Source organism: Eschrichtius robustus, chromosome 8 (assembly GCF_028021215.1).
Source record: "Eschrichtius robustus isolate mEscRob2 chromosome 8, mEscRob2.pri, whole genome shotgun sequence".
NCBI classification, from domain to species: Eukaryota; Metazoa; Chordata; class Mammalia; order Artiodactyla; family Eschrichtiidae; genus Eschrichtius; species Eschrichtius robustus.
This window is the reverse complement of record NC_090831.1, coordinates 82,346,709-82,370,615: the sequence shown is the minus strand read 5'-3', so window position 1 is coordinate 82,370,615 and position 23,907 is coordinate 82,346,709. Positions and strand designations below refer to the sequence as shown.

Here is a 23,907-nt window from a genome sequence, read left to right as displayed (position 1 = left end):
TGAACAGCTCTATGAATTGGATTACATGCAGGGAGCATCTGAAAGAGTTCAAGTGAAGGAGAGTGAAGAGTTGTGTACTTTTTAAAGCCCTATGTTTGGGACTTTCAGTGTCAGCTTGAGAACATCATCAATCATGGTATCATGAATTCTCAATTAGACATTTTACTATATACTTCATTTGCTTAGGAAGAAGCCCTGTCTTATAAAAACCAATGCCTTTCTATTGTTCACATTGAACTCTAAACAAATACTTAACCTGAACCCAAACTGGTGGAGGAGGAACACAAAGACTTAGATACAGTAGGATTCTTGTTTAGTGGAATAATCCACAGATGCCCCACTCCTGGCAAGGACTGTGTAAACCTGATACTGTGTAATAATCACCAGATCTCAAACTTTTAGATGACAAAAAATAGCTCATTGTCACAGAGAAAATAAAAATACTTAGTTTTAATATTGCCTATTATTAACTGGCAACGTGGAATATCTTACAGAAGGGAGATGCTCTATCTGAGATTTTTATCTTTGTTTTTTTTACATTGCCAAAGCTTTATTTATTTAGTAAATTTACACAATATTTTTCTTCCAAAGTGCTACACAGTAACAGCAACTAGGCAAGATCCAAAAGGCACTTAGTCTTCCCTCTTCAGTTATTTTCACTGAGCTCTTTTCTAAGAGCTAACTCCAGTATCCAGCAGCTGTCTGGTTTAAGATGCAATGCACTCTCCTTTTTTTGCCTTCCAGACTCTCCTGTCTAAATCTTTTTTTTTTTTAACATCTTTATTGAAGTATAATCGCTTTACAATGGTGTGTTAGTTTCTGCTTTATAACAAAGTGAATCAGCTATACATATACATATATCCCCATATCCCCTCCCTCTTGCATCTCCCTCCCACCCTCCCTATCCCACCCCTCTAGGTGGTCACAAAGCACCAAGCTGATCTCCCTGTACTATATGGTTTTATATCTGTATTATTTCCTGTATGTAAAGATTTAAAGTGAGTGTTGCATAAAGTGAGTATGTAAGAGTCAAGTATTGACTATTTGGGGACAGAGGGCATTTAGTTTTGTTTCAGGCACTGTTTTAAGAGCTTTCCCTACACTGATTCATTCAGTCCTCACAGTAACTCTTTGAGGTAGGTACCATTACTATCCTCTCATAAGAGATGAAGAGATGGAGGCACAGAGAAGTTATATATTCAGACCAAGATCCCTGAGTGGGGAGGTGTTTGAGCCTTGATTGGAAGCCAGGCTGGCTCAAGTCCTAGCTGTCAATCCTGACACTCTGGGGCCTTGCATGCACACAGGACAACTGATAAAACATCAGGGGATTGTTCTTAAGGTTCACTGCAAACATGTCTTTTTTTCCCTAATACAACATTTTAAAAATCATCTGTAAGTAGTTTGGCCTTTATTTGTGCCCATTTTTCTTAATCTGTACTATACGTCAAGGACAATACCCAGAGTTACATTATTCATCTGTAAATATTTAATGAGAGACATGTAGTCCATCTCACAGCCACAAACGCTTCCCTCTGTCTTGACGTGGATGGGTCACTGTCTTATGCTGTGAGGTTAGTTCTCTCCACTGGTTTGCGAGCTCCCTTAGGACAAAAATCCCATCTTGCATTTCTCTTTGTGTCTCCACAGAGCCTGGCGAGCTTAACGTAGAGTTCCTGGCTACCTGCTTATTAATGAGTGCTGCAGGGCAGCTATTCAACCTTTCCCACTGAGACACACATGCCAGACTGTTCACGTAAGTCATGTACACTCGTGTATCAGGGCAAGTCATTTCATAACTGTAATTCCATCCAAATGTCCATTTATATAGCGATGGTTGAAAACTGATGGGTGCTGTAAGATGGTATATTTGACTCGGGGTACCATATGATTCTACTTTTTCTACCTTTAATATAGGAACATAGTTCTTAAAAAGTGAACATTTGGGAAATTTAACATACATTTTTTTCCCTTTGTGTACTATGTACAGATTTCATGTTGCTTAGAATAAATCTGGAATTGTGTCTTATTTATGTTGCTATTCCTATCATCTAACATGGTGCATTTCACATAGTAGCTTCTCAATAAAAGCCAGTGGATTTTTTTTTTTTTTTTTTTAATTTTAAGCATTAGTCCTATTAGAAGAGAGTTAGGCTAGGAGGAATTTTCCACAGAAGATCTTTTGGATCTACTGAAGCCTGAGTTTTTGCTTTCTAGGATGTGGAACATAATATTTTTGTCAACACACTGATGTTATTTTCCACCTAGGCCCGTTTTTTAGTAACTTCTTCCCCCACAAAATCATGACTAAGACTTTAAAAAAAATCCAAGGCAAAACAATCATGTATGAATTTCTTTGTGCACCAGAAAGACACAGTAAGACAAGTGTTTTTGTGAGATAAGGGACATTTCAGCGATATGGTGAAGCATGAATTGACGTATAGGCAACCAGTCTCACCAGGTGAATGATTATCTGCAGTTGCCAGAGTGAGCAGCTTCCGTGGCTGATGAAGCTGCTGACCTTGGCATATTTATCATCATTACCCCAGGGGACAGAAACTAGTATCTGTATTCTTGTGAATACACATCCATAAAAGGAGACACAAGCTAGTGGAAAAGAATTTGTGTGTATAGGTGGTGTGTGTGTGTGTGTGTGTGTGTGTGTGTGTGTGTGTGTGTGTGTGTGTTGATAAGAGAGAGGGGGGTGGGGAGCTAGAGATGGTTTCTTACATTTTCTTTCCTCTTTTAACTCTTTTCTATTTTTACTGAAAAGAGAGGATGACATCAGTCTCTCATCTGCAAGCTCAGATTTATAATAGCTACTCCAGTTTGCAAGAGTTCTAGGGGCATAGTTTTTCCTTATAAGGGAGCTGAATAAGGCTGCAAAACATGGATAATCTGTGTTATCATCTCTCAGGCTATGATTGCCATCCGATGAGGGGAGGCCAGGGGTGAGGGATGTGACCTTGGATGATGCTGGTGCTGTCTCCCCCCAACCCCCTACCCCAGCATGGTACTAACTGCTTCCTGGCCTGGAGTTTAGAGGCAAACTTTGGGACCTGAGTTCACAGACACCACCAAGCCTGTTCCCTGAAGCTGTTGTGGAGAAGGGGGTGTGGGTAGCAGGGCGCTAGGTGCTCAGGTCACAGTGGTCCTGGAACAAGGTTAAGGAGATGAAAGAGGCTTTATCTCCGGAACAAAGTGGTTGCCATGTGTTTTGGTTTGCTAGGGCTGCTGTAACAAAGTACCATGGACTGCCTGGCTTAAACAACAGAGATGTATTTTCTCATAGTTCTGAGACTATAAGTCCAAGATCAGGGTGTCAGCAGGGTTGATTCCTTCTGAGGGCTGTGGGGAAAATCAGCTCCACACCTATCTCCTAGCTGCTCGTGGTTTTCGGGCAATCATGGGTTTTCCTTAGCTTGTAGATGCATCAGCCTGATCTCTGCCTTAATCTTCGTGTGACATTCTGCCTGTGTCTAAATTTCCCCCTTTTATGAGGACACCAGTCATATTGAAGTAAAAGCCTACCCTACTTCCATATGACCTCATCTTAACAGTAATTACAACTGCGATGACCCAATTTCTAGATAACGTCTCGTTCTAAGGTACTGGGGGTTAGGAATGCAACGTCTGAATTTTGGGGTCAAGGGGGAGACACAACTCAGCCCCTAACAGAATTCAACGTGTTGATGGTTGATTTAGTTGGGAGTATTTTCTTGATTATTACTTAAAGGATATAGGGAAGGGACATGGAAACAGGGGAGGAAATGGTGGAGCAGTTGCTTTTTTTCTTCTGACAAAGAATCAGGACCTGGGAGACTGAAGCCTGTGGGGAGAATTGGTAGGATTCCCTCATTGTGCATCAGGATAGTCATGTTTTTGAGGACACAGACAGTATCTGAGTTGAAATATGATCTGTGGGTCAGAGCACCTAAGTCCCCATAGCTTTTGCAAACTCCCAGTGGTGTGTATTTCAGCCACCCAGACAAAATTACCCAAAGTCTTTGCCTGTTGCCTTCATAAATTTGGTGGTGCTCACCTGAGGGGCCTTGCTCCTTTTCTGGGCTCTCAAATATAGTGGGAACTATTTGAGAAGGAGCAGGTCCATCAGAACAGTCCTATCCTTTCAGCCACTTATTTTCCTAGTAGTACAGTGTTTTCAAGATAAGTGATCTATTTCCTTAACAAATGCCAAGGTAGAATGATGTTTCGTTAAGACTGGGCGCCGGATGCTTTGTGAGATATCTTGTATGCATTATGTCAGTCCTCGGAGAAGCCCATAGTATGATTATTCCCATTTTCCAGATGAAGCAATCAAGCCTTAAGAGTTCAGCGACTTGCCCAGGGGCTTATAGGCATCAAGTGGCAGTTGATTACTGTCTGTATTCGTTGCACTCCGCCTCCCTGCTGCCCTAAGTTTTTGGAGGTAAATCTTTGAAAGACGTGGATTTTTTAAAAACAAATCTTAAATATCACATTGAGATAAGCATTCTTTTTTTTATTTTTTTTTTCTTTTGAGCATCCTGTGTAAAATGAGGAGACTGGATTTATTTAGATGATCACCCTGTGTCCATGTAGCCCTAAAATGCATCTAAAGTTATGATTTTTATTTTCCTGTTTTGGATGTAAAAAGGAGAGGATGTAGGCTGTCGATCTGCTTTTTTTTTTTTTTAAGATGGAATTTCAACATCTCCTTGTGGAATTTCCTGGTTCTCAACCAAGTATGTAGATCCCGCCTGTCAGAAGCTCGTCTATTTTGGACTGCAGTGGGATAATAATCTGGTTATTTGGGGGGGTCTGGTCTTTGGAGCCCCCTATTTTTCTTTTCTTCTGTTCCTACTGCTCCTGCAGATGTTCAGATCTGACCACATGCAGCCTCCCTGGCACCCAGCAGTAACCAGTCTCCCCGGCCAGGGAAACATGCCCGCCTTTCTATGCTGAGATCAGCTCCCACTCTGGGCACATCTCCTGTGGGCCAGCCAACAGGCTTTGACTGATTTAGTTCAGGAAGACTCACTTGTTTGTGGACATGGTAATGACGCCAGTAAAATTCAATTACTGGATCCCAGAGGACTGCAGCAAGCGATAATAAATTAGGAAACATGAGCTTTGGAGTATCTGAACTGAAATTATAATGGGGCTATTGAAAAACAAACAAACAAAAATCCTAAGCATTCATTTAATAATAGACGCTGCTGCTTTCCCCACCAAAAATTAGTTCATCAACTAACCCTTTGTTCTTGTCACAAGGAATATGCCTGAGACACAGCCAAGAACATTTTGTCTTAATTACTTGGTATTGTTGTTGCCCCCAGAGCACACCTGGCTTGGGGGGTAATTGGTACACAGGGAGGAAGCAGCCGCCTGGAGGGGCCTCCCAAGGCCACGGCACTAATCCATGCCGGGCTCACAGATGCTCGCTGCCCATGGCCTTGGGTTTCAGGTTGCCATCCTAGGCTGAGGTTTGAATGGAGGTTGTAACCTCAGAAGGTCCGGCTAGCACTTAACCACTGACATCCATCAAGAATGTCAAGGCTCGCGTTGTCTCATTAATTTGAACCAGCTTTCCTGCCCTCAGATCCTTTTTCATTCCTATCCTTTCCACTCTGTCTTTCTTTCTTTGTGAGCAGTTTATAGCCTCCCCTGTGTGTGCCTTCCGCCTGTGAGTTGTGGCCTGGAGGGCCACTCTTGGGGAAAAGGCACCTTTTCCCTCCTCCGTGCCATAAGTGGAACTTGCAGAATTGACTGATGTTTCTGCTGCAATATGGATTTCAAGCACGTGAAGTGAGAAAAAACATTGCAGGCAGTCTGGATATCTCTGTTTTGCAGATAATCTTAACGTTAAAATGGTTTGTCATTGCTGTCTTCCTTCACTTTATTTCCTTTCTCATCCAGATCCCAACATCCTAGCGGGTAACACAGAACTGATGAGCAGAGGAGATATGAAAAAGATGGCAAAGGTGCTAGAAAAAATTTCTGACTTAGCAGCACAACATCTTCACCTGCAGTAAATGTCTTTTGAGGTATCTACTGAGACCAAGCCCCTTTCTTGGAGAATTGGTCCTGACCTCCCATACCACATGAAGGACAGTGAGTGTAGATCATGCTTAATTTATGAGACCCCACAAGGCTGGTCAACTCATGACCCAAGCTGGGCACAGTAGACTCTTGCTCCAGGAACTGGAAAGTGGGCTGGTTGTTTGGTTGGGCTGGAGCTTGGAGAAGGCAGAGCTCTGGAGTTTGGGGCCACCGTTTTCAGCCATGTGTCCAGAGAGGTGGAAAGCGAGGGGGTGGGGGAATTTTGCCGTGAATCAGAGACGGTGAGGGAAGCAGATACCAGAGACTGCCCATCCCTGGAGAGCCAGGCGAGTCACTTCCTTGATTCAGAGTGACTATCCACTTCCTATTTTCAGACCCTTGTGAAGCCTGATTGCCCTTCATTGGGAACCCTTAGGGTCTCCCAGTAAAGTCTCCCTTTTTGCTTTGGCTGCTCGCAATAGGTTAGTGTGTGTGTGTGTGTGTGTGTGTGTGTGTGTGTGTGTGTGTGTGTAAACTGCATTACCATCTAACATTTCCTTGGGCTTGGATGGCATCTGAGAACAGTGTCATGAACGGCTATCTATCATGAGACTTGGAATATGGTAGGTAGGCCCATTACATATGTGTCGAAAGGATGGTTAGAATAGCCCCGGCATCGAGGGCGGTCTTACTGTAGAAGGGGAAACCTTCTATAAAGGATGACCTTCCATTTCCCTTTTGGTCTCCCCCCAGATCTTGCATGTGTCCTCTCTATAAGACCTTGTGCCAGGTGCTGCCTCTTTTTTAAAAAACATTTTTTATTTAAAAAACTTTTTTATTGAAGTCTAGTTGATTTACAATGTTGTGTTAATTTCTGCTATACAGCAGAGTGATTCAGAGATATATATATATTTAATATTCTTTTACATTGTGGTTTATCTCAGGATATTGAATATAGTCCCTGTGCTATATAGTAGGACCTTGTTGTTTATGGATGTTACCTCTTTTTCTTCTTTTTTAATTAATTAATTAATTAAATTTTTTTTTTTTTGGCTGTGTTGGGTCTTCGTTTCTGTGCGAGGGCTTCCTCTAGTTGCAGCAAGCGGGGGCCACTCTTCATCGCGGTGCGCGGGCCTCTCACTATCGTGGCCTCTCTTGTTGAGGAGCACAGGCTCCAGACGCACAGGCTCAGTAGTTGTGGCTCACGGGCCTAGTTGCTCCGCGGCATGTGGGATCTTCCCAGACCAGGGCTCGAACCCGTGTCCCCTGCATTGGCAGGCAGACTCTCAACCACTGTGCCACCAGGGAAGCCCCCTGGATGTTGCCTCTTAAGCTTCAAATCTTCATTACCTCTTCATCTCATTTGCTTCTTGGCCAATGCCTGCGACACGTCCCTCTTCTCAGCACTATGAAAGATTTTTTTCTAAGATGTGCAGACATGATAAAAATCTAATGTATTATTTTATCAGGGGTGAGAGAATTTGTGGCACACTATCTTAGGGCTTGTCTCAATTAGGGGGCGATTCTTTCCATCACAAAGAGACCAGAAGTTTCAGGACATCCGGAGACAAAAAGCAGCCAAAGGATTTTACTGTCTTTTTATTTCCCATGAAATACAGCGCTAAGCAGTGTTCATATTTTACCCACACTGCTTCTTGGCCTCTGTCAAAGGAGGGATTTCCTCCAGTGCCCCAGCTGTTCTGGGGCCTGCACTGGGGTGGCCGGTGGGGAAGGAGGACACACAGAGGGTTCTGCTCCTGCCACAGCTGTGCTTGCGCAAGTGACCTTCCCTCAGGGCAAAAGCCTGTGGAAATGTCCAGTCTGACTCTCTTGTCATTTGGCACGATAAAGGGCAACTGTCTTTCTATTGTCTACCAGAAAATGGACGAGCAAGCACAATCTCTGAATAAAGGGACACTTGAAGAGATTATACCCCCTATTTTCTTGGTGTTAGTTATCTTCTGGAAAAAAGGCATGGGTCTTTGTGCAACTTGTTTAAAGAACTACGGTCACAGTTCGTTAACCTCACGTTCTCCTTAGAAGGAGAAATCAGAATACCAGGTGTTTCTGCCAATTATAACTCATGGCGTGTCAAGCCCTGTGCTAGGTATTTTTGTAGGTACTTCATTTAAATGTTACTACAGTAAGGCCCTATTACTACTGATTTTCTAAGAAGTTAAGTCAGTGTTTAAAAGGTCACATAGCTGGTAAGTAAAAAAATCTGGTAAGAAAAGGCCACACAGCTGGAGTGTGGCCCCAAGTTTGCCTGACTCTTAAAACTATGCTAGTTCCACTGCACTCTCATGCGATATTTCCCGAATTTGTCTGCTAAGACTTCTCAGCGTGAGTGCTTATTGAAAATCCCATCCTGATATACGTGTATGTATAACTGATTCACCTTGCTGTACAGCAGAAAGTAACAACATTGTAAATCAACTATACTCCAATAAAAAAAAAAAATCCAATCCTGGGACCCACTACAGATCGAATAAATCAGAATCGTCTAGAAATGGGTATAGGAATTCATCCCAGGTGAAGCTTATCAGGCAAGTTAGATAAATGCTGCTGTCATGCCTTAAATGCTTTCTTTTTTTCCTTTTTAACCCCGTAATTCTTGACAAGGTGTGTGCTACAAAAGTCTTTTCTCTTTTTAATAAGCTTTTTATCTTGGAATAATTTTAGATTTACATATAAGTTGCAAAGGTAATACAGAGAGGTCCCATATACGTTCTCCAACCTATTTCCCTCTGATGTTATGATCTTACACAACCATGATACATCTGTCAAAACTAAGAAACTAACACTGATCAGTTATTATGAACTGTATGAGGCCACCACTTACCCTGGACACAATAACAGAGAAGGAAAGGGAAAGACAGGACAGCCTGTAGTTCCTTTTTCTTTCCTTAATTCTCAGTAAGCAAAAGGCAGAGAGCGTTGGTAGAAGGCCTGTGATCAAGAAGCGATTTGAGTTCATTTTGTGCAACATTTCCACCATTCTGGTAAGAATGAAATACATATGCATGCGTGAGCTATGAAACGGAAGCTGTGTAATTTTGATGGTTTCATGTATGAGTTAAATGCACTTCTATTTGCCTTTAAAACTAGCATTGCATTGTGTAAAGATGAACAGTGAAATTCACATGAACACTTTAAAGTTGTTTTTTTTTTAAAATTATTAGCACCTTTAATTATTTATTTATTTATTTATTGGCTCTGTTGGGTCTTCGTTTCTGTGCAAGGGCTTCCTCTAGTTGCGGCAAGCGGGGGCCACTCTTCATCGTGGTGCACGGGCCTCTCACTATTGCGGCCACTCTTGTTGCGGAGCATGGGCTCCAGACGCACAGGCTCAGCAGTTGTGGCTCACGGGCCTAGTTGCTCCGCGGCATGTGGGATCCTCCCAGACCAGGGCTCGAACCCGTGTCCCCTGCATTAGCAAGCAGATTCTCAACCACTGCGACACCAGGGAAGCCCCACGTGGACACTTTAAATTTTAAAGTTTTCTTTACTTAGCATGACATTAAATAGCAAGTTAAAAATACCATAACAAGTTGAGGTAGAGACTAGAGAAGAAGGAAAAACAGTTATATTTTTGTTCAACTGCACTTTTTCCCTACTTTTTGGACAAAGGGCCCCATATTTTCACTTTGCACTGGGTCCAACAAAATATGTAGCCAGTCCTGTTGACCCCTAGTCAAGAGCCATTGCCTTAACTTAATGAAGTCACCAGTGGTAGTGATGGTGGTAACCAGGCAGATGTATGGAAAGATGTCGGGGACAGAGAACTTTCTGCCATCCTAGGTGATTACAGCCATGGAGGGGGCTTATATTAACCAGCCCTGCCTGCCCAGATGGCTACAGGCCTCTCAGGGTGATCCCTACGCTTTGAACACTCCTGCATATGGCCCAGGGGCAGGAGGATTCCTGCTGCATCTTCTCAGTGGCCAGGTGCTTTTTGATGCAGAAAGTGTAACAGCAAATGCCGCATCAGGAAGCAGTTAGACCTTTGACCTGCCCCAGGCATGTGGCTTTTGCGTGGACCACTCGCTATTATACTGCATAATTATTTCTGTGCTCCAGTGGGCAGTTTTTCTTGTTTAGCTTGAATATTAAATCAAAGAAATACCTTCTGCATCTACCAAACCTACTAACTCATTCACCACGGAAGGGGGTGTTTGTGTGAAGAGGCAGCACAGTGGGTTCGGGACATCAGCTTTAATTTATGTCTGAAAACAAGTTAGCCTAATGGAGCAGAACGGATACAAATGGCTGTACAACAGCCTGCCCCAGCAAACAAAACGTGGCTCTGGTAATTCACAGACACAGTGGCATTCTCCTCTACCTGGAAATTTTCATTGCCATGCGCCTTTTAGGATAGGGTGTTCCTTTCAAAATAAGCAAGATTTGCAGCTGGTGGTGTGGGTGCATCCTTCCCCAGGGAGTGAGGCCATGCTGTGTGACGTGGAGAGATGCTGACCACGAGCAGGAGGAGTGACCCTCCGTGTGCTGGGGTGGCTGCTGGCAGCCCTGGGTGTGGACTGGCCCTTCTTGTCCTGGTGAGAGTTGTGTCCCTGGTGGTAAGACATGTGACCAAGGATCGGGCGAGGTTAGTAGGTGGCCAACTCAAACCTGCCCCATAGACCTCCCCTCTGTGAGAATCAGAACAGGGGTCATCGGAACCTCCATCCCCCCTCCCTCCTCCTCCCCAGCCAGCGTCACGGGGATCCTACCACCTTGGAGTTCTTCTCTGTATGTTCTTGCACTGCACCCCCCTTCCCCAACTCCTTCTAATTTATACCCTTAGAGTGTCTTTTCTGGAATTTTCTGGAATTGTTTCCCAATTGGTCTCCCAGCCTCCTTCTACCTACCTGCTGTATAGAACTATGAAAATGGTCCTTTACAGACTGAAATTTGATGGTTTGGATCCTTGGAATAAAATCCATTGTTTCCATAGCTGTGAGGACAAAGGTTTCCCTCTTAGTATGCGAGGTCCTAAAAGCTCTTTCCAGAATGTTTTTCCCCCAGCTACCAGCAAAGCTCATTCCTCTCTTCCTTCAGAACATGTTTCAAATATTCAAACTGAAACCAAACACACTTGACACTCCTTATCTTTCTCCCCACCCCTCATTCACCCCCCCTCCCCCCACTGGTGTGTTTCAATACCACACTGCACTTGTCAGCTTGTTGGCTGATAGACTCTTGTCTTCATTTGCCTCCTTTATGGTCTTTTTCTTCACCTGCACCAAGGTAATTTCTGCCAAGTTGGGTATTTTTCTCTAACTTACTCGCTGGTGTATCCCATCCCTGGCACACTGCCTGGTCCATAGTAAGAACTCAATAGTTATGTGTTGAGTGAATTGTCATATGGATCTGAGCCTCACCTACTTCTCTAGCTGTGTCCCCTGGCACCTCCCTAAAACACCCTGCGCTCCAGCCATGTTAGATCCGTGAAGATCTGTATCACGCTTCCATAAATTTGTTCGTGCAGTTCCTTCCCCCTGCAATACCCTGTCTCCCCTTTTTACACATGCCACTCTCTTCTTCATCCTTCTGCATTCCCCTGGGGCCTCAGCAACCCCATCGTGCCTTCCATAGTGCACACTCAGCACTGGACCACGCTAAATGGGGCTTGGTTAGTCAGCATCCAATCCCAGAGATGCTGAGCAGCCCAGGACTAGATGGTGCCATTTGGGTCTTTCTCCCCACCTTGGTGTTTCAGATGTTTGATGAATAAATACACAAATGAGATGCCCAAAGACAGACAACAAGTTAGTGGCAAGGACCAGAGTAGTGCCCAGATATGCTGGTCTTCCATCCATGGTACTTTATTTCCATCAGAGAACTCCTTTGAGAAGACATTCTGCCAACTTCCTGAAACCCACAATGTGGTTTCTGCACTTTACATCCTCCTTTACCAGCTTCCTAGTACCCAGCCTCTATTTTTTCTTTCAAAAATACATTTTTCTTCATTTGTCATTCTCCTAATTCCCTACATTAATAACAATATCACCTGATTAATCAGTTTTCACAAAGTGACTGTTAAAGCACAGAGATTTTAGGCATGACGGTTTTGTTGAAATTTGTTTCAGATGTTTTGACGTTATTCAAACCAAAGGAATATATCCTGGGCACCTTGGCAAGTTTTTTTGGTGTCTGTTCCATGAATACGTTTTATTTTTCATGATGAATTTCAAACACACATAAAAGTAGTAGGGATAGTACAACAGTAGGAATAGTACAAGCCTCAAAGATTCATTACTCAGATAAACAATTATCAATGATTTGCAACATTTCCTTTTTCTGTTTTATTCTTTGTTGAATTATTTTAAAGCTTATCCCAGACATCACATCATCTTATCCTACTTCAAAATGCCTCTTTTTAAAAAGAAAAACATAAACACAGTATCTTTATCACCCTTTACAAAATTAAAAATAATTCCTTGGAAATATAATACAATTTTCATGGAGGTATTTGAGGTGCAGCGTCTCTGTATCTCTCTAATTGTATAACAGAACAGAAATAACCCACACTAAGGAGGGATAGGGGTATCCATTTTACCTCCTCACACATTTTAGTTGGAAGTTTGAAACGGCCCATACTTTTTCCCTGGATGGATGGGCCTTCCTTGGGGCTTTCTTACTAATCTGGAATTTTCTCCTGTCAAGGGTCTCAGCAGACTTTGGCTTTGGAGAGTTGCGTTCTCTCTCTGGCCCATCCTCAGGCCATGCTTCCACAGTCTAGTGCCTTTGAGGGCTGGCACCCCTGCTCACCATCTACAGGCCACCTATATGTCGAGGTTAAGTTGAACTTAGATGACCAGGGGTTTCCATTTTCTGCCTTCCTTGTTGGCCCTGGCACCTCATAAGCAGAGTGACCAGTTGAGAATAATAAGGAGAAAGTGTTCAGATTAGTTAAGTGAATAGCATTCACGTTAAAATGTTCAAAATCCCGATATCACCTATACCATCCATAAGGCCAGGGAGAGAGCACCAAAGAGACATAGGGTCTGGGTGTCAAAACAGATGGCTCTGCTAGCCCTGTCATCCTCCAAGGCTAGCAGAGCCTTTCTTGCTTTACAGGAAAGCCCTTGGCCGTGGGCGTGTCCTCCCCACAAGATCCTCTCCTGGCTTGCAAGCGCCGAAGCCCTCAGTGCCCATCCCGCTCACAACCTCCCAGATTCGGCAGGATCCAACCCCTCCCCCACCTGCCCTCTTTCCTCCACCCACCCCTGAGGCTCATTTCCCTCCCTTCTGCAGCGCCCCTTGTTTTCCCCGTTGCTAAGTAATGTGGTGCACTCTGGCAGTGCTGGCCGTAGCCTGCCTGTCCAACCCTGCCCGATTCAGATTATTCAGATTAACCCTGTGAAGCCAGACTTGGTTTAAAAATCTGGGGCTGTGTGACAGTCCAAAGAACCACATCGAGGAGTCTATAACAACCCACAGCTTGCCTCCCCTAGCAGCCTGTCCTTTCCGGGAGGAAGGAAGCATGGTGACTGTGGGCTCCGTGCCCACATGCACTTGACTTTGAGTTCTGCCCCCCCCCCCCCCCACTTAGTGACCGAGTGACTTAGTAACTTCTAAGAAGTTACTCACCCTCTCCAGCGAAGTCTTGGTTTTCTCATCAGTGTTAAGGGGATAATAACATAACGGTTTCTGCATTTGTCTGCTCTGAGGATTAAATGAGTTCACGTGTGCAGAGTGTGCAGGATAGCGTCTGCTATGTCCTCAGATGTTTCCACCTGCATCTCACAGGTAAACATCAGTCACATGGTCCCTCCTGACTGCAGAGGGAAGGGGAGCAGAGTTTTGTGGGATATTTGCCAAGCACAACTGCTCTGCCACAAGGATAGAAAATGGAAAACTGATGTTGTCACTTGCTGTGAATAAGAGATGGTCATAAACAGATGTAATGAGGACAGTGTATTAAATTCTTGGTGGATATTTTTGCCTGCTGAACATTCTGATTCTTAGGTTTATTTAGTTTGTCTGAGATGTTGGGTGTGGGGCGGGGAGAGAAAGAAGAGTTGAAGACATCCTAAAACATATTAGCACAAATGGAAAATTTCTCCCTGAAGGAATCAGAAAGATAGAAGGATGATTGAAAGAGGGATAACTTTCTCATTATATAATTCAATGTTGTTTAATACCTTGTCCATGTCCTATCTAAAATCATCTCCCTTTCTACTTAAAATCTGAGGGAGCGCAGTGGTCCACATGCCACACTCTGGGAAATGCTGTCCTCGTGGGCCTGGGTCCACATCATCCTCCAAGGCAGCAGCAAATATTTGTAAGATTTGTTGTGTGCCTGACACTGTGCTCTGGCTGCTATGGGCACAGAGTTCATGGTGACAGTCCCTGCCCTTAGATTTCATAGACTAGAGAGAGAAATAAGCCAGCAGTATACGGAACACATTTGGGAAGTACAGGTTGTTATTGGAGTGACCCTTGAAGGACAGCAGATTTTTAAAGAACAATTCCATAATGTCCTTCTTGTGGTGTGTTTACTGATTTTATTTCCTTTTAATTTCTCTTTCAGTGGTATTAATGGTATTCTAGTTGAGGTGAAACCCACTGGTAGAAGAAAAAAAAATCAGCTGTTATTTTCTAGATACTTTGAATTTTGTGCCCCTGAGACATCAAACGTCCTCAGAGGGCCACATGGTAAGAAACATAACGCCGCTTCAGGCTGTGGGGAAGCTGGGTTGCAAGTCTCGGAGAAGGTTCATAACAGTGTCAGATCAATACTGCAGTTATGGAACTCACTAAATGGAGGGAGAAGGGCAGCCAGCTGCGGGTCTAGCCCAGGTCCTGGTCTTCCTCCCTCTGAACAAGGCAGCACTGACTACGTCGTGCTCAATTTGTCTTCTTGGTAAAATTAGAGGATTGGACCAAACGTGCATTTCCTGCACACAAATGTTCGTAGATGGAAAGGAAGATTTCCCCTCAAGCCCCCGCCCACAGAGAATGGATGACCTTGGAGTTCTTGCCCTCTAAGTTTAGTCTCAGCCATTCCATCATTTGTTATTCTGGCACATCTGGGTTCTGTTTTTAGGTACTGGGGAAATAGTATTAACCTCATCACTGTTGTTTTCACTTACATATATCTTATTTAGTACTTACTATGTGCCAGGCACTGCCCCAGATACTTTAACAATATTAATTTAATCTTATAACAATGGGTACTATTATCACACCCATTTTAGAGAGGAGAAAACTGAGGCATAGGGAGGTTAAGTAACTTGTTCAAGATCAGAAATCTAGAGACAGGCAGAGAGAGATTCAGTCTCAGGCAATCTGGGGCTAGAGTTTGCAATCACTGCTCTGCACTGTCTCTGGGCAAAATAGTTGAAAGCGCTAATAATAAGGTGAAACATATAGTAATGACATATAAAATAAGTATTTTTTAAACAATTAAATGATGAGACAATGACAGAAGTTGCACATGCACTTGGACGAAGCCCTGTGAGAGAAGAAACAAAAAGTGGATCGTGCACTATGGGGGAGAGAAGGGAAATGCCTCATGTTTACAGACCTACCGGGATTTCCATATATTAGCTCATCTGCTCCTCACAGCACCCTTATGGGGCTGGTGCTGTTATCATCCCCATTTTACAGGTGAGGCTAAGTGACTTGTTTAAGATCACACAGCTGACAAATGGTGGAAAACCAGACCAGAGTGCCTTGGGGTAGAGTTGATCTCCTGCCCACTGGCTTGGCCACCTCCGGGGGCAGGGCCAGGGGATCCACTGCTGTCAGTCCAGGACCCCGGAGTCCGGGTGTGGTGAGGGGGCAGCTGGTGACAGCTTTTCTGGCGACACGGAGGGTTCCCCAAGCGCTTCATCACTCCTGAGATGAAGGAGTGAAGTGCAGTGGAGGGGTCTCGCGGGTCTGGCAGGGATCTGAAAAACCAGCTTATCTGCTCAATACATGTCAGTCAGACTGACAGGTCTACTTAGGGAAAAGATGCAGAGTGCATAGGAGATGCATATAGACAACAAGAGGAGTGTGCCTGGTTTAAAATGCTGCAGGACTAGATTACATCCCTGGGTAGAAATGCATCTAAAAGCTGTGCTGTCGCCTTGGACCAGGATTCCTCAACCTCTGCACTATCGACATTTTGAGGAGCAAAACCCCCCTGGTGGAGTTCCACTTCTTTGATCGTGTAATTTGGGTTTATGAGCAGAGAACGCTTCCAGAAATTAGACTGTTTTGAGGTTGAGGAGTTGAGATTTTCTCTAAAATTCCTTCGAATTCTCAGAGCCTAAGAGAAAAAATGATGGATTAGCATCCACAGTACTTTATCACTCACTTAATTTTTGATATTTTGGGGAGTGTATGGAGAAGAAGGATTGGAAAGCATACTCAGCACACTTCTTTGCAATGCCTGCCTGTTTTATTTTGTTTATCTATATGGCTATTATTTCACCTCGCGGTGAAACCAAGCTCCTGTCTTGCACCATATTGCCCTCTAGCGGCCACTTCGTTTGGTAGCGCACAGAAGAAAGGCGCTCCTGAAATTGCTTTTAAGAATGAAGCCAAGGAGGGGACTGGGGAAGTGGGCGGGTGCAAAGAACACTGTAACTTCTGCCTCAGCCTCGTCGTGATACGTGGACGCCTTCGTCCAGCCGCGCCCGTTCCTCCCCGAGCCCCACCCGGCCTTCCTGCGACCCCACTCCTGCGCATCCCAGCAGCCCATGACCCCTTGCTCCTTCCCGCCGGCGTTCTGGGCCTCTTCTTTGCGGAGGGAATTCAAAGCTGCTTCCATTTTAAATAAAAAGAGCATCCTGTAGCTAGAAGTATCCGACGAGAAGCGTTTTATGAATGCCCTGAAGAGAGTTGCTACGTGAAAAGAAATGATTCAGCTGAAAAAATATAGATAATTTGTTGTTTGTTTTTTTTAAGCTGGACCTCAGAAACTTCCCCAGGATGTCTTTCCTCCCCGGGGGAGAGCGCTGCTTTGCAAGGGCCCCTGTATCCTCCTCACCCACCTCCAGATCATTTAGTTAACCCCGTGGGTCAGGAGCAGCCCAACAAATGCATGTATTTGTCATCTTAAGAGCTTTGGCAAGCCGACTTGAATTTCAGGTAACTAGAGACCATTCTAATGGCTTTCTTCTGTCAGTAGGTGACATTGGGTAATTAGTAATCCTATAAAGCTTTTGAGGGTAGCTTTATTTTATTTTTTAAAAAAAAGATGAAAACCAAGAGAATGGAGACAAAGAAAGTTAGTCTACAGAGTTAAACCTCGTCTTCAAGGAGGATATTTTTAAAAGTAACTTTACATCTACATGTGGGCTTCAATTATATATTTACCTGTCTCAAAATATAATGCTCAAACATCAACCCACCCAAGCTTGGATGGTGAATTCATGATAGATATTTACTTTTTTTGCAAAGGGTGTTTTCTATTTCCATAAAATAAAATTTTATTCAAGACTATGGGAGCTAGACTTTCTCTTAACAATTAGGTAAAACAAATGACCCAGAAGTTTAATTGTAGACTAGAGCTATTAATGTAGTTCTGAGTTTAGGCCATACAAACAAAGAACAACAAGTAACAAAGAGCCTGGTAGGTCAGACATTATGAACAGGAAATTTGCAGAAGCCTTGGAGATGGGCAGCAGCTGGGTTTCCTTAAGATTTATAGGCTTAATAGAATAAACATGCACTTGTTTATTTCTACTTTATATGAACATACACCAGATGAAGACACTCCACTACTTCCTTTAAATGCCCCACATTTGAAAAAAAATCTCTCCTCTTTTCTTGTCTCTTAATGTGAATGACTTGATTAAGCAGCAGCTTGTGTTTTAAGACCATAAAACAAGCGTAGATGTTTTACTTAAAAAATGGAAAGAATAAGCATTTCCTATGTGTTTGTTTATATTTCTGAAGCTTGTTTAACCTTTTTTCCCTTGTCATTTTACTTAGTATGACTCTGACACTCCAAGTTGACATGAGCCTGAGCCCCAATACTCTGGAGATAGATACTACCTGAAAGAAAAGATGACATCTATGGAGGTATAAAAGAAGGGTTATCATCAATGAACTTGTCAGTATGATCAGCATAGATGGTGAACCCAGGTAGCTTGGGCCAATGAAGTTGGTATAGCAGTTACATTACCCAACCTCAGATCCAAGGATCTAAATGACAGTTAAAGCTCTGTAAACACAGCACCCAAGATGACTGGGGGCAGCTACTGTGTGACAAAGGAGACAGGGCTGCTGCAAACTTCTAGAACAAGTGGCTGAGTTGTTTAAGGAATTTCAAGACCCTCCAACTGGATGAGGGCCAAGTAATACATGATTGATCATCAGTGGTTAATATAATCGTGTAATTCTTGTTAACAAAATGTCAAAATAAATCACAGGAATAAAGTCTAGATCTTGTCTCTAGCCATACGGAGGCCCTGATAAAATGAGCCTTTTGGCTTATTATTGGATAGTCTATTGAAGCTGTCCTAAGTGTGCTAGAATTATCAGAAGAGCAGAGATCCAGTTCATTTAGAAGGTTGCTTTTTTTTTAAAAAAAAAAATGCTCTTAGCAGTGCTGACTCTCCCTCCATGGATCAAACCGATTTCCAACTACATATAATCCTGTCCATTTCCTTCTTCTCTCCATTCCTTTTTTCTTTCCTTCCCTCTCCTTTTCCAGGACAGCTGTGTTTCAGGCACTCTTTTGAGCCATGACAGCCTGAAGATTTGTGAGAAATTGTTTCAGCCTCTTAGGAGATGAGAGGCAAAATATTTAACAAAGGCACAGGCAGGGGCAGATCCTGACTTTGTGAAGTCTGAAGCTTATACAATTTGGGGAACTCTCTCTCTTTTTTTTTTTTTTTAATTAATTAATTAATTTATTTTTGGCTGTGTTGGGTCTTGTTTCTGTGCGAGGGCTTTCTCTAGTTGCGGCAAGTGGGGGCCAGTCTTCATCGTGGTGCGCGGGCCTTTCATTATTGTGGCCTCTCTTGTTGTGGAGCACAGGCTCCAGACGCGCAGGCTCAGTAGTTGTGGCTCATGGGCCTAGTTGCTCCGCGGCATGTGGGATCTTCCCAGACCAGGGCCTGAACTCGTGTCCCCTGCATTGGCAGGCAGATTCTCAACCACTGCGCGCCACCAGGGAAGCCCGGGAACTCTCTCTTTAAAAAAAACAACAAAAAAGCTATACAATGACAAGTACAAAATTAGGCATGATAGAGAATATTTACTGAGAATGAAAAAATAAATCACAACAAATTACTAGAAACTTGGAGGCTTCGGTCCTTTCTCTTGAAGACCTCTTTAGGCAGTGTACCAAAGATGCTTAATTAGAAATGCTTTCTGATTGCAACCTGGCTTCCTCTGCTGCCCTGGAGTCCTCAGTGACTCCTAGAACTCACAGTGGCCTGAGCTAAAGAAGGCAGGAGGCTTCAGCTTCATTCACTTCTTCAAATTTCACATCTAGTCTCAGGAGCCATCACTCAGAGTGGTCAGCAGCTGAAAGCAGCCTGTGGCCATGCAGGAAGGTCCTGAAGAGCATCAGAGGGTGCGTCCCGGAAACATGCTGAGAGGCAGTGTAGTTCATGGTCAAGAATATCGGTCTGGGTGTGCTCGGCAAGATGGGTTCCAAGTCCTGTTTGTGCACTTCACTCCTTGGAACCTCTTTTTTCGTGTCTATAAAACAAGGGTGATTAAAAGAGATGAAGTATATAAAGCACACAACCAAGTGCCTGGCATGGAGCAAACAGCCTTTGCCTGATGGAGGGATTTATTTGAAAGTTTGATATGGAAAGTTATTTGTGTGTCTCTTTGCATTTGTCTCACTCCCCTCTTTGCATTTGTCTCCCTTCCCTGTTGACTACAGGAGACATTGAATATCAGTGAAAAACCCATTCCCTAGTTAATGTTCTCCGGCGTGCCTTTTATACTGTCTGTCGGATCCAATCCATCATGTATGTAATCAGATTATACATTGCCTTCTCTATGAATAAGAAATGAGGGGATGGTATTTTGTTTCCTGCAGTCCCCTATCATGAGACTAGATACAGGATGCAGATTTCTGCTCCATGGCTAAAGGGAGGGTGCAGATAATAAATCATTTCACATTTCTGGGATGGAAGACAGGCTCCTTGGGGATTCTGTGGTTGTGGAAGCTGTGGTCTTCTTCATGATAGGCACTGTGGATGTAGCCTGTGCTGGCCGATGGGGAATGGATGGAGACCTTAGGATACAACCAGTTCCGCCTGGGTGGGGTGTGGGGAGCACTTGAGAGCCAGAGTGCCCAAGTGGCTTAGGTGAAGCACCAGTGGAATTTATACTCCCTCCCAGACATCAGTAAGGTGTTAGGACCCCAAATGCTCCTCAGCGCTGCAGAAGGTTTTGCAATTTTTGAATGCCAGGAGCTATGACTTAACTTCTTAATGTTTCAGTTTCCTTAGCTGTAAAATGGGGACAAACGCTCCCTTGCCTGCTTCACTGGAAGAACAAAATATAACAATGCAAGTGGAAATTCCTTGTACATCTAGAGAGAGCTATAAAATATTGCTATTAAAAGCAATAGTATAAGTTAGCATCGTGGAGCCGTTATGCGTAATTTCTTAACTCACTTTTCAACAATGAGATTTCCTCATACTCCTTACATTTGCACTTTGGTGCTGCTTTATTGTTTAGATAGGTTATAGAAATTAATTGAAAACATTAAACTCTACTGGATTCTTTCCTCCTAATTGGGGTAATACTATGAAGGCAATTCATTCGCATATAGTCATGGTCTTCCTGTTTTCACCAGGGTTGTTTCTAGCATTTCTCAAGTCAGTGAAATAGCGCCACCGCGTGGTCTCATGGCTTACTGTCTTCACTACTCATTTAAACCTTTGAATTTTTAATTATAAATATTGGCAGATAAGTATCAAAAGTCTATTATCTGTTTAAATTAAAACACATTTGCCTATATTTACATGTAAAATATATGGACGTAATGGAAAATTTTCAAAATTCAGTGGAACCCCCCTTCAGCTGCATTTGTGAACCACTTGTTAGTAAAAGGAAGTTTCCATTTGTCCTTGGCATGAAAGTGATTGAATAATGTTTGTGAGTGATAACAAGCTTAATCTCGGCCACAATTCTGCCTTTGTGATGATGGCAACTAAGAAAATGCACTTTTAAAAGGATATCTCCCCCAATATGCTGAAGAAAAAGTACATATGATGTGTATATTCCACAAAATATATTTTATTGCGGGGGGGGTACATAAGGTAATACATCTTTAACAAGAAATAAGAATCAAAACAAAGTTTTAAAGTGTACTTAGCTAGACTCCCTCATCTATACGTGAATTAATCAAACAGTTCAAGGCAGAAGCACTTTTGGAAATGACGCAATAACCCTGCATTTGACCGATATTAAATGGAAGAGCATGACAAGGATATATTTGTTAGGGAGACTATCACAGCAAGGGATGATTCTCTGTTTTTTACCATGGGATAAGAGAGAAAATAATAACTAAATGTTTATTTAGCAATGCACTGTGTAAAGCACTTTACCTGCATTGTTGCATTCAGTAATTGGGGAGGGGGAGGTCAATCATGTCCCTTTAAAATATTATAAGGGAATTAAAAAAAAACAAAACAAAAAACTAGCCAATGTGAGCAGAAGCACACATTCAAGCTAGGGGCTAAACATTGGCCTGGCAGTGCTAGGGGCTCAATAGCTTTGAATGCTCTGGGTGGTTGTTGCCCTCTGGTGGCCATTTTGAGAATTTACTAATTTAACACAAATTAAAAGCAGCAATGAACTCTAGCACCCAGGAAGCCTGTTGGTGAGTGCCAAGTCCTGTCCAGGGAACCTGAGGCCACTGACATGTGACCAGTGAAGTACGACCATGTTTGTTGTCATTAAGTTCCTGCTGTAGATGAAAGAGATCATCAGCAAGTGAATTCAGCTCCACCGATGTGTTAGGATTCAATGGGGAATGCCTACAATGACCATGGGCTGACATGGCCACTGTCTGTTTTCCCATTTTACCTGTTAAATCAAATGAGAGCAAACATTGAAAACGTTAAATAGATCACCCAAAGGATAAACAAACTGTGGTATATTAATTTGATCCAGTTACAATGGAAAGCTTCTTTTTGTAATGTATCAATAACATCACAAATCTGTGCATTTGTGTGTGTGGACACATAGGAAATTCAAGAATGACAGACATGAAATGGTCAGTAATCCTAAACTCTGGAGATGAAGATGAGGGCAAGAGAATGAAGACTTTTACTTGATCATTCATTCATGTATTAACACAAATTTGTGTATCTTTCATAATAAAACAATCCTAAATAAAATATACAGATAAAAAAATGAAGAACCAAACATATGCCCATCTGAAACATAACACACCCTGAAAATATGATAAACAGGTTAGGGAAATATTGTATTTTATTTTATTATTTAAAACTTTAAAATATATATTAGTTTTGGTAGAATTTGTATTAATTCCCTGGTATTTTCCTTGCTTCTTAAGGTGAAATGGAGGAGCTTATTTGACCACAGATCTAAAATAGTTTCATTACCTGCTGAAGAGTGTGACCCAGCAAGGCAAGTAATGTGGATTCCTTCTCCCAAGTTCCAGTTTCGCCATTTCCGTATTTGTTGATCTTGTTTTAAAATGTCCTTTTTAAGGCAAATAATATTTTATAGAGCACAATTACGAAAAGTCACCCTGGTGCCATTTATTTTTACCAGAACTTTGTGTCAAAATACTTAAGATGGTTTTTGAAATCTAGATAGAGTACAAAATAACATAAAATAAAAATAGGCACAAGGCATAAGGAAAAAAGAGAAAAGGAAAGGGACATAAAACAGAGCCAGACTGGACAGCCCACAAAGCTCACTAAGGAAAATGAAGTTCTGTGAAACTTTTGGCGAATCATAGGTTTAGTTTGGAGTTTGCTAGCAATTGAAACAAAGAAGAAACATGGTAAGTTCCAGGAGTCCCAGGTCCTTAAGACATGAACTAATCAGTAGTGAAGGAGAAACAACAGCTTCTGGGCTATTAAGACAAGAAAAAATTGTCCCTGCTTGACTGGCTTCTAGATCAACTTAAGATGTTATTCATCCCTTGCAGAGGAAGACAGGGTACAAGTGCTGAAACACTCCTTTATCCTGGGCTTGAGGCACGGCAGCTACTGTTAGTTAATCCTCCAGAAGTTTTCATCATCTGTTTTTAGTTGTCTTCATTTTCTGTCTGCCCAGATCTGGACCCCAACCTCCCCCTCTGCTTCCAGGGCTCTGACATCTACTCCGTTTCTTTTGGGTCAGACTGTGCTCAATGGAATGGCTCTATAAGACTCTTGCACATTCCTACTCTAGTGATCCGTAATACAATGGTGCCCCCTCCCCACTTAGGGCATGTGCATTTATATTTTGTTCTCTTAAAGTGGCAGCTGGGCAGATGGGTGTCATTATTCATTTTTTATAACAATTGTTTCGTTTCACTCGGTTAGCATCTCCTCTGACTTTTCACAGTATTTACAAATTCTCCTTTGGCCACGCAGATCACAAGTGAACCCCGGGTGATTAAATGTGTCAACTTTATTTAATGCGTGCTAGTGCTATCTTCCACATATTTTATTCTAGACTTGTTTATTTTCTTACAGCCGTCGCCCACTGATATTCAGGGTAGGGTCTACTACGACCCCATCATCTTTTAAATCAATCTTGAAACAAGTCCATTCATTCCCACCAGCTGTCATCCCCCTACTGCCTCCCCCACTTTAAGGGTTCATATAGCATCCAAGTTCACACATAAAAACACATGGTGCAATGACAGACTCTGATGTCCTAACCCAGGGCAATAAATGGACTATTCATCTCACCAACATCTTGGCCTCCGAAGGAGTCTTGAAAGGAAAATAA

General features: G+C 42.9%; 1 protein-coding gene across 1 annotated transcript in view; it reads left to right on the top strand.

Moving 5' to 3' along the window:
- The window catches only part of TRIL (TLR4 interactor with leucine rich repeats), a 36,786-nt gene extending 14,198 nt beyond the window's left edge, over positions 1–22,588 (top strand). Inside the window, exons 2-3 of the mRNA XM_068549220.1 lie at positions 1,651–1,756; positions 22,514–22,588. The gene's annotated coding sequence lies outside the window, so the exon portion shown is untranslated. The remainder of the gene's footprint in view (positions 1–1,650; positions 1,757–22,513) is intronic.
- Positions 22,589–23,907: the final 1,319 nt, after the last annotated feature.